The sequence below is a fragment of the Citrus sinensis genome, chromosome 1 (genome assembly GCF_022201045.2).
Source record: "Citrus sinensis cultivar Valencia sweet orange chromosome 1, DVS_A1.0, whole genome shotgun sequence".
Taxonomy (NCBI): domain Eukaryota; kingdom Viridiplantae; phylum Streptophyta; class Magnoliopsida; order Sapindales; family Rutaceae; genus Citrus; species Citrus sinensis.
This window is the reverse complement of record NC_068556.1, coordinates 17,344,184-17,356,184: the sequence shown is the minus strand read 5'-3', so window position 1 is coordinate 17,356,184 and position 12,001 is coordinate 17,344,184.

Here is a 12,001-nt window from a genome sequence, read left to right as displayed (position 1 = left end):
AAACTGAAAAAGGTTTTTAATGGGAAGCAAGAGTGGAATGAGCCTCCTAAAACTTTGTCTAGTGAGGAAATCTTTAATATGGTGGAAGATATAGATATTAAGTTTAGGAAAAAGAAGGCCAAAAAGCGGAAACATGATGGCGGCGGTGGCGGTGATGGTGATGAGAACATAACTGAAAAGTTGTACAAAAAAAAAGTCAATCTTTTTTTAGTTAGATTATTGGAAGCATTTATTAGTTCGCCATCAATTAGATGTGATGCACATTGAAAAAAATGTGTGCGAGAACATATATGGCACATTACTTCATCAACCAGGCAAAACAAAAGATGGGATTAATGCTAGAAAACTAGTTCCTGATGAAACAAACAAAAAAAACAAAGTCCTACCTCCAGCTCCCTATACTTTGAGTAAAAAAGAAAAAAAATAGTTTTGTGAAACCTTGCTGAGTGTGAAAGTCCTTGATGGGTATTCTTCCAATGTCCAAAACCTTGTTTCAATAGATGATTGTTGGCTTCAAGGCCTTAAGTCCCATGACTGTCATACTTTGATGCAATAATTTCTACCATTAGCCATTCGAAACTGTTTGCCTATAAATGTGAGAAGGGCCATAATCAGGATGTGCTTCTTTTTTAATACATTATGCTGTAAAGTGGTAGATCCTAATACTCTTGACCAATTACAAGAGGAACTTGTAATCACTTTATGCTTACTGCAGTAGTACTTCCCACCTAGCTTTTTTGACATAATGATCCATTTAACAGTCCACTTAGTTGAACAAGTTAGGTTATGTGGGTCTGTTTATCTTCGACGGATGTATCCTTTTGAGAGACAAATGAAAACTCTCAAGGATTATGTTCGTAATCGCTACCGCCCTGAGGGTTGTATTGTAGAAAGTTATATTGCAGAAGAAGCACTTGCATTTTGTGCTGAGTACCTCTCAAATTGTGATGTTATTGGGCTGCCTACTGGTTGTCCAACTGATTTATCTATCGAAAAGCCTTTGGGAGGTGCAAACATAAAGGTGGTTGATGATCATTTGTTGGCACAAGCACACCGGTGTGTTCTAATGAACACCCCTGAAATCCAAATATATATCGAGTAAGTTGTTAATTTTTCCAAAAAAAATATTACTATTGTATTATTAGATTAATATACTAGTTTTTAAATCTTAATATGGTCTCACTGTAGGGAGCATATGCATTATTTGGCATCAAGAAACCCCTATAAGCCAAAAACAAATATGTGGTTGCAAAATGAACACATACGTACATTTTCTGGTTGGTTACAAGCAAAGGTTAGAATTACTTAACTAAATACAATATAGGATATAAACTTAACAAGATTTTTCTACATGTTATTAATTACGGTACTTGTTAATTTAATTTATAGGTGGCACATGATAAAGCAAATAATGTGCCGATTGACGAAATAGCGTGCTGGTTGTCAAACAAACCACGCTCAAGCATGGTGACCTTCTCTGGCTACGAGATAAATGGCTTCAATTTTACAACGAGGGACCAGGATTGTAATCGTGTGACCCAAAATAGTGATGTTAGGGTTGTTGCTAACACTCTACAGATTTCAAGCTCAAAAGATAAAAGTCCTCATTTTGGAGACATGACGTTTTATGGAGTCATTGATGAGATTTGGCAGCTTGATTATCTGAGGGTTAAAAAAATACTTTTCAAGTGTGATTGGGTAGATGATAGAGGGGTTTGCACTGACAATTTAGGTTTTACTGTAGTTGATTTAAATCGGATTGGCTATAAATCTGATTGCTTTATTCTGGCTTGTCATGCAAAGCAAGTATTTTATGTAAAGGACCAGTTAGATAATAATAAATCAATAGTTTGTTTAGTGACCGACAAAGCTTATAAGTTAAATGTGGAAAGATGTGAAGATGTGGATGTATTTTCTCCATTATCTAACAAACTTCCAATATGTGAGTTGGATGAGAAAGATGATGAAGGAATTTATGACAAAAAAGATTCTGATGTTATTCCAATAGATATTGATTTAGAAAATCAGTGAATGCATTATTGTAGTTAGTTTCCAGCACTAATTTTCACAGTTTTCCAGTAGGTGATTTATTTATTTCATTATATGCTATTGCTCTTGTATTAACTTATTAATCTAAATGATATACTTATTTATTTTAATCATTTTCAGGATTGTAGGAGATGGCTGACGATGTTGAGTTCACTCTTCCGGAGCTCGACGGAAGACCAAGGAGAAGAAAACAAACAAAAAAAAAAGGTTTCTAAAAACAAGAAGTTAGTCATGAAGCTGCAATTGAGTACAATTCTTATGGTGTTCCAGTTGGAAAGGGAAGAAATGATCTTAGGAGTTACATTGGAGTCATTGTACGTAAAACAATTTCAATTTTACTTGATGATTGGAGGCGTGTGCCACTAGAGATGAAGGAAACTTTGTGGGTTCATTTTCAAGTTTTGTTTTCTTGTTTCATAGTATGTTTAAAGATTTTATATAACTTCCAGATTTGTTTAAAGTTGTTTCTAATCCATGTTATTGGTTTACAGAAAATAATTCAAATTGAGCTTGAAATGCAAAAGCCAAGTATTAAAGTGGATGGGGGTTGCATCAAGAAACTTTCAATGTGAACTGGCAACTGAATTAGTTCTACCTAACAAGGATGATCGAAAGTCACTAAAGTTGCCTCCTATTGAATATCCAAGCATTAAAAAAGAAGATTGGAAACTTTTTGTTGACAAAGTTTTGTCTGAACAATTTCAGGTGTGTTGTTTGTTAATATTGCCTGATTTAATTGTTAGTAGTTACTAATAATCAATGGTAACTTTTTGTTCTTCATATAAACTGTTTGTGCAGGAAAAAAGTAAGAAGGCAAAAGACAAAAGAGCAAAGAATGTCTACAACCATCGCTTGGGTAGCACAAGATATGGTGGCATGTTGTATAGAAAAGTAAGTGTGGTAATATGAAGTAATTACAGTAACATAAGTAATCTAATACGTATAATATAATAGAACCAATTATTTATGTTTTATGTCACCTTGTAACAGAAAAAAGAGAGTGGAGTTTCTGAGCGGGAGATTGATCGCAGTGAAGCTTGGTTAATGGCACGAGCAGACCGAGATGGTAAATATGCTTCTGATGTGATGCCAATTGCTGAGAAAATAGTAAGTCACTTGTATACTTAATTCTTATGAATTTTAATTTAGCTGATGTCTTGTACTCGTAATTGCGGATTTACAATATTTTTTTTTTGTAGAATGAGCTGAAGAGTCAGGTTGAACAAGGAACATTCCAATCACAAGGGTCACATGACATTCTAGGTGAAGCTCTTCAGAAGCAGCCAAATGGAAGCAGGGTGTAAGGAGTGGGGCAATTCGTCACCCCATCTATGTACTTTCATGTCCCTGATGCCATTGAGTTAGCAAGAGAAAGAAAGATGTATCAAGAGAGTTTCCAATTCATGTCTGCTCAATTAGAACGCATGAATGCAAGGTTAAATGCATACAGCAATACTGAAGTTGGAAGTTCTAACTTTCCTAAGCCCAAAACTTCCACTGGTGTTCAGATTGACAATGATCAACAATCCCCTGAAACTCTTGGAAAAAGAAAGGTATATGGCCTGTTACATGTCATTATTTTATTTCTATTTGTATATGCATGTATTACTACTAATGGTATGTATTTTGATTATTACATAGGCTGATTTCCCATTGGGTAAGTCGACTCCAAAATCTGTGAAGAGTAAAATCAAGGACAGTCCCACCACAATTTCTCAAGCAACTCCTCAACAAACCCCCGAAAAAGTAGAGTGTGAAATTACTTCAAAGCCCACACCGAGAAGATCTCCTAGACTAACTCCTAAAGTACTAGATAGGCAGTTCTCCTATCATGACAAAGTACCCAACAAAGAACCACTAGTCATCAGACCAGTAGAAGTACCCAAAAAAGAACCACTGGTCATCAGACCAGCAGAAGTAGAAAAAAAAAGAACCCAGAGTCATCAGACCAGCAGAAGTAACCAAAAAAGAACCCTGAGTCATCAGACCAGCAGTAAAAGACCTCAATGTACGTGTGAAGAATACACGGGCAGCAGCACGATCAAGAAAGAATGACAGGAGTGAATATATGAACATGTTTACCATGTTCATCGAGAATTCTTTACCTCGGTTGATCAGGATTCGGCATGACACAGCAACCTTTGGTGAAATTTGGGAAACACACTTGGAAAAAATGATTTGTGCTGAAATCATCGAGTTTAAAGAGGTCTCAAACTGCATCATTAACATATGGATCAAGTACGGTAAATTATAACTTATGTTTTAGTAAACTTGGCCCTATTATTTTGTTTCCTATATTCAAACTTACTTCATTATATATATTTGTTTCCTCTTAGACACCTGTATGAGGAGATGGAGAGCAATGAAAGTACTAAACCAGTTCCGTTTGGGCTTTTCGAGAAGCTATATCCAAGGGTCAGCTTCAAAGACAAGACTCAATACATTTCAAAATTGTTAGGCTTGGCAGAATTGGGACAAGTCATCGTATTCCCGTATAACCCTGGGTATAACCTTTTTCATTTGCTAGTTATATTCTTTAATTTGTAGATTAATCATGAAGTTAAAAACTTTTACTTGTAATTCATGTGTGAGAACAATTTTTACTTTGTTTAGTGCCCACTGGGTGTTATTGGCAATTGATATGGTGAGACGTACAACCTATTATCTTGATCCTTTGGAAGGTAGTCCTGATGAAGAGCTAATGCAGATTGTCAATCAGTTAAGTTTGTTATTTGTATCTTTGATCATGCTGTTTTATTTTTATGTCTTATGCTAATTATTTGCTAACGTTTGCTATGTCTCTTAATTGTAGGGGGATTCGAATACATCAGAGTTTAAATTTTGATGCAAAGGCCAATGTTCAATGGATACCTGTCAAGGTAAAAATCAGACAAACCTAACTAATTATTGTTAACGTACAGTAAAAAATTAATGTAATTTTGATCCTGTAGTGTTCGAGGCAGCCGAGCAACTTTGAATGTGGTTACTATATGATGAAATACATGCAAGATATCATCACAAATGTGAACGTTCTGAAAAATAATGTAAGTATTGAAAACGATTTTTACAATACTGCATCATATTGTTTTAATTTATTGTGAAATGAATCAGCTCAAACACCTATTGTGTGCTTCTTTATAGTTATCTTTTTATTGCGTATTTTATGCATTTTATAAACTGTGAGGGTACTTATAACGGTGACTATGTTGCATACTGTTGAATAGATTATATGAATATCCATATAGACATGAATTAGGATTTGGGATATACACAATGTACTGCATATCCCAACACAAAACAATTGTTTGGGTTGCAAAGTAGTTGTTAGTGGGGATGTGCTATGGTGTCGTTGCTTGTACTTTACTTTGATGAGGATAAGTTGTCATCCTAATTAAGGTTTTGTATCTACATCCATATTTGTATTAAATCGCGTACTGTTGGGGTTCACAAGTTGCTTCGGCTATCAAATATTGTTGCTGTTGGGGTTCACAAGTTGTTTTTTTTTTTTTTGGAATTACCATGATCAGGATGTTCAGTATTTACCTATATAATTTTGGATAAAATAGTAACATTGTTGGAGTTTATTTGTTGGCTTTAATTGTTAACACACAAATATATTTAAATGAATGATAATTAAGTGGTTTAGTCAAGGATTTTCGGTGAATAACTTGTTGTTTTAAAATTAAAGTTCAAGGGAGTTGAGGAATACACTGTCAAGGACCTCTCACGACTTCGTGATCAGTGGGCTACATACGTTGCCAAGTTAATTACAGCCTACAATCGTGAGGTGACATACAAGTAATTTATGATTATTTTTCCTTAAAAATATACAAGACTTATTTTTTGTGCTGTGCTAATTGATTTTATATACTTGTAGGTGGAAAAAAAATGAAGGCATATGCGGACTCCAAAATCAGTGACTCCAAAATCAATGACATTGTTATCTATTTTTTCTTCTTGGCTAAATTTTCCAAAATTAATTTAGTACTTTATCGTGTATACTACTTGTTCAAAGCTTAATTTAGTACTTGAACTTGTTTTTTACCCCCAAACAATGATGTATTTGAACTATTTTAATTTAACTGATGTATTTGAAATGTGTATTATGTGAATTGCATTACAAGATTTGGTATGTTTAATATATTTTGGGTTTATTTTAATTGTAAAATAAACAGGAATAATGTGATTAAAAAAAATAAAACACAACCGGTATAGCACCGTTAATACTCATACTAATTATTTAAATGACGATAAGAATTTTTGATGTTACTGAGTCAGTGGATTCCTGATTTTGTAGTCACATAAATCAGTGACATGTAAATAGTATCATTAAATGCTAACACGATTGAGTCACCATCCTTGTGACTCTCTAGTGACACAAAATACTGACATAGAAATAGTATCAACTGATACTAACACCATAGTATCACTATTGTGGTGATACTATAGTGACACAAGATACTGATGCAAAAATCACTAACACAAAAAATTAGTGTCAGTGTGTTCTGGCTTAAGCATTACTGACACAATTAACAAGTGTCAGTAAAAGTAATTACTGACACTAAATTGGTGTCAGTAAAACCTATTTTTCTAGTAGTGGTCCTTAATGTTAAAAAAATAACAATCAATTAATGAAATCAATGATAATCGAATTCCAAGTAGGAATGGCAGAAAAATCCAATCCAACTAGATCATGTTTTCTAAGTACTGTGGCTGCACTCGAGCTTTGTAAAAAAAACCTGAGTCCAACTCGAAAGCCCAAAAGCTACTTAAAAATTTTAAAAATATATATTATATATTTTAATTAAAATACAACTTTTAACATATATTTAATCCATTTACATATATTTAAAATTTTAAATCATTCAAGTCCAACTTTTAAAGCCTAATCTAACCAAAACAAAACTAAATTTTATACACTATAAATTTACAAAATATAATAAAAAAAGTTTTTAGAAAATATAGAATGTAAACTTCAGGCTCTTGGCTTGGCTAATAAAACCCAGTTTTTTGCCATCCCTAATTCCAAGTCTTAGAGACTTCTCCAAATGTATAGCACGACATTGTATAGGACCAATCACATGGAGATGGTTTGTAAATTTTTGTACACAATGTTAATATGCATATCCGGAGAGAGTATAATGTAAGAAATAAAACAAAGATTGCAAGAAACATTACAAATTTTGCAATTCAGCATCCAAAATATCACTAGAACTTGCAATACAAGCTTTAATTTCTTCAACAACACGTCGAATTTTAGCCAGGAACACAAACGTAGAGATGGGTATCAATAAGGGCAGAGACAACATATTGATTGACTGGGGGGCTTATTCAATGACAAAATAAAAAAAATTCAAAAAGTAATAAATATATATATTTGAAAGATTTATAATACTTCAGTATATGTTTACAATTGTCCTTTGCGAGTTGTCATACATTGATACATTGCATTAGAACTTCATTATCAATATTATTAAATAAGTCTTTTTCTATGTAAACAATTGACATAAAACCAACATAAAAAGATGTTTAGGGATTTTTGATGGGTGTTGGACTAGTGGTGGAATTGGAAAATGTAAGATTAATAAAAAATTAGTAATGAGTTTGTGGGCTGTCTAAAAATTAAATTAATATTAATATTTATGGGCTTAATTTTAGTTTGCAAAGCCCATCTCTTTTGATTTGAACTTAAAAATTTAGAGCGTAAGAATTTAAGTGTAACTATGTATTGCGGGCTTGAGAGAAATTTGTTGGGAATTTAGGCAAACTAAATTAATTATTAAAAGATTTTTTTTCTAGTGGGGACTTAAGTCCCCACTGGTCTTATAATAAATCTGCCCTTGGGTATCAAGATCACATTCAAACGAATTTTGCAATTGTCATAGTCAGCATTGCTTTTACATGTGACTACTTTTGATTCCGGTTGAGCACTGGCATGGAAATATAAAACAACACACCTGTATATATAAATGCCAAACAATTAATTAGCTTAATGCTAATACCTTCATATTATAATTAATTATGCATGCATTGATGTGAAAAGATGAGGAAGAGAAGATTAAGGAACAAACATGAGGCCAGCAAAAGAGTGATGAAAAATGTGGATATAAGTTCCATAATGTATTAGTAAGCAGAAGTGCAAAACCGAGAGTCTGAGGATAAAAATATTAATAAAGTATGTTGATGCCGAAATTCGGTTGAGTTGGTTAGTGACTCAATACCTATCCTTGCATCAGCATTAAATTTATTTAGTGGTGAAAGGGCTTGCCAATCGTCAAGAATGCCCTGCGACCACTCATAAATAACCTGCGAACACCTAAAATCATAGAAGATGGTAAGAGGCATTGGAAGTTTTTTCGATGTGAACCCTTCAATGCTCAAGTCAGTTTATAGGTTTACTAGAATCAAAATAAATAATTTCTATTTCAAACAAAAACAGAGATCAAAAGCTTGAAAAAATAAAACCAAGTACCAATCCCCAAACTGGATGTTATCCACTTGGCTGAATCCTCCTTCTAGAATTCTAAGGAAGACCACTAATTTTCAGGCCACTAAGAATATGGTCCCTAGTATTTCAGAGAAGTTTTGACTTTGTCTTGCTTCTTGGTGACTTTGTCCAATGTCTCTTCAAAACTTATCTGGTCGAGGTAATTAGAATTGCCTTCTGGTCCAGGTGACGTACTCAAGGTCACCAGACTCATCTTCTAGTCAAGATGATGTGCTTGAGTCATCAAATAACCTCCTGGTCGAGGTAATCTGTTCGAGGTCACAAAATAACATCATGGTCGAGGTAATCTACTCGAGATCATCAAAATAAGCACCTGGTCAAGGTGGTCTACTCAAGGTCACTAGAATTTTCTCCTGCTAGCCTATCGACTATTTGCTCGCTTTTTACTTTGAGGAGAGTACAATGACGTCTGAGCAAACACCTTATTGGGGTCACATTATTTCATTCACCAAACAATATTGGTTTGGTTTGTTTAGATTCGTGAGTTTCTGTAGACAATGTTTATAGGGGAAAATTTAATCCATTTGACAACTAAAAAATTCAGAAATCAAACCTCAATATGATAAATTAGAAATTTAAATAATTAATGTTTTTCCATATGCATGCAGAAAATTAGATGTAACTTTGTCATATACCATATATTTTATGAGGTGGAAGATTTTCTACTTTATTTATATCAAGTATAAGGTACCAATCAATAAATTTTATTTTGTTATATGTTGACCCCAAAATCTAGTTGTGTCAGTGTGTGGGCTACCTACCAGATTCCAACGCTAGCATTTGAATTTGTTCGTGTGGATAGACAGTTTCTAACCTCAATTTAGTAACTTGAATGAAAGTTGGCAACCAAGTATTCGACAAGTCTGAGCAGGAATTGGCAAGCATGGTGTTGTCCTGGCGAGTACTTGCAACAAAAAGAATGGTCTGGGGTGCCAAAAGGTTTTTCAACGTTAACCTTGCTCAAGTCAGTATCATGGATTTTCGTGGGATAATTGAGTATATGAATGTCTACCTAAAATAAATCAATCAAAGTGAATCAAAAAGAGAAAAGTGAGAAGAAACTCTCCCTTAAATAAGAAAAGATGATGATACAAAGGGATGATGATAAAAAAATAAAAGGGGTAAAGAAAATCAAATATAAATCTTTGAATTTCCAAATATTAAACAAGGGTCCAGGGTATTCAAATTATGGACCCTTATCCTTTTGCCCTTTGGGAATTTTATAGGAGTTGAAAATCTCTCTCCCTTAGATCTCAGTGAAGTGGGTTTTTGGATAGGGCTCCTCCTTCATCTCCCATAAATTCTAGGATGATGAGTTATTTGGATATAAGTCCATTTTCTTTACTCTTTAGGATCATGGAGTTGTGGGTTTTGTGGATAAAACTAAGTCCCTGGGTTTCCAGATGAAGTGGAAATGTTGTTTTGACTAGGTTTGTTCGAAGTAACTACCTCCTGCCTACTCCTCCTCGCCAAATTTCCTTCAGGCCGTTTTAAGTGACAAGGCAATCATAAGGAAGCTTCAAGGAAAGCTTGATTGTGGTTGCCCCATTTTATCAGCCAAACATTTTATGTACTTATAGTAACATAGAGTAAACTAAGAAATATTAAAGATCTTCTAGCGTATTTTGAGTTGTAAAATATAATTAATTATTTTTTGTTTCATTACAAGTATCTTTTGGATGTTCTTTTTGACCCATTACTATTAGCACCACTTTAAACTCCTCATAAAACCTCTGTTCTAAATGACTCTTAAAAACATATGTAAATCACTTTACTTTTAACAACACCTATGTTAATTTCAGAAATAACCTTATATACTCTTTTTTTCTTGAGAAATCATATGAAAACGAAATTCTTTTATTACAAAACTTTTTCTCCAATTTAATTAAAAGCCCTTTTCTGTCCATAAGAATCAACTTTTCAGTTTAGAATTCTTTGAACTTCTTTTTCCATCTTTTTATTCTTATTCTTATATGTATATATGATTCTCATAAGATAGAATTCATATTATTACTTTATTTTATCATTCCATGGGAAAAGATATCAAACTATTTCTATGAAGTAAGTTAAACCAGTAAAAAATAGAATCTAAAAACTAGATAGGAAATACTCTAGGCTATTCTCTTGAGCGGAGCTATTTTAATTCAACAAATGTTCTCACTAACTTCAGTACGAGAGAGAGAAAAAATAATAAAGAAATATTTCTTTTATATTCAAAAAGATTGATAGAAGCTAATCCAATATCATCTAATGCTTTGAATGTGACAATTCTACGTGCTTTTATATGGACACATAAATCAATGAAATCAAGAGCTATAATGGTAAAAGAAAATAAGCCTTTCATAATTTGAAAATAATGAACTAAAAATTTCAATCCAACAGAAACCACTAATTCAAGAATAAAAATAAAAATAAAACCCATGTAAGGCTAGAGGAAGAGAGATGAATTGTCAAACACGATTTGATTAAAGTTAAAAATGTAAATTGAAAATACAAGAATTCTTTTAGAGGTGCCAATAACTCCACTCTATTCTTTTTCGGGGCACGGTTTTATGAAATTTTTATAGGGTGGCAATAGCTCTTGTCAATGTGTGTGAAGGTGAAACAATATTGAATTATTAGATCCAATCCAATCCAATCCAATTGACTTGCCGCTTTATGTTAATAAATAATTATAGTTTTCTTGAATTGTTATAATAGTTTAGAGAGCTTGCAGATCAACACTGATTAGTGATGAAATGTTTACTCCAGATATTTATTCCTACTTAGAAGGGAGGGAACTAAATTGCGATAGAAAATAAATAATTTGAGTCCTTTGTAAGTCGAAGACCCACCCTTAGATAAACAACTATCTGAGTAAAGCAGAGTAGCAATGTAGTTCTTCTCATTGGGTTATTCCTTCAAATGTCTTCTGTACAAACAGCTAACCCACCAATATAACCTATTTCCACTCATAAAACAAAAACCCAGAACCCAATAAAAACATCCTCTTTCATTCTTATAAAAGTTTTAGTTCATTCTTTTTCATCATCATCTTCTTCTTCTTCTCCCTGCACTTCTTTATCCTTTGTCGACACACTCTTAGCGGAGTCTCAGTTTGCATGCGCTGTAAAAAACATGCCTTAGTGAGTTTCACTTTTTTACTTGTCTGTATTTTTAAGCATTTGAATTAGTAATTATTTGGTATTAAAAATTTAGGTGCCTTAAACTTTTGTGTGTTGTCAAAATATGTTTTCTAAAGCTCTTTTATGTTTTGGTAGAAGTTCTACAAGCGTGGATGAACATGATGATGAACATGAGTGTTAATGCAAGAATATGGTCAATAGAGTTGCAACCAGGTGTCCACGTCAACGTTTAAATTTGGTTTGTTGGGGAAATGACTCAGCATTGCTGCTATCCCACTCGAATAGATAATGTCGACCACAAACTCACTCTGGATAACCT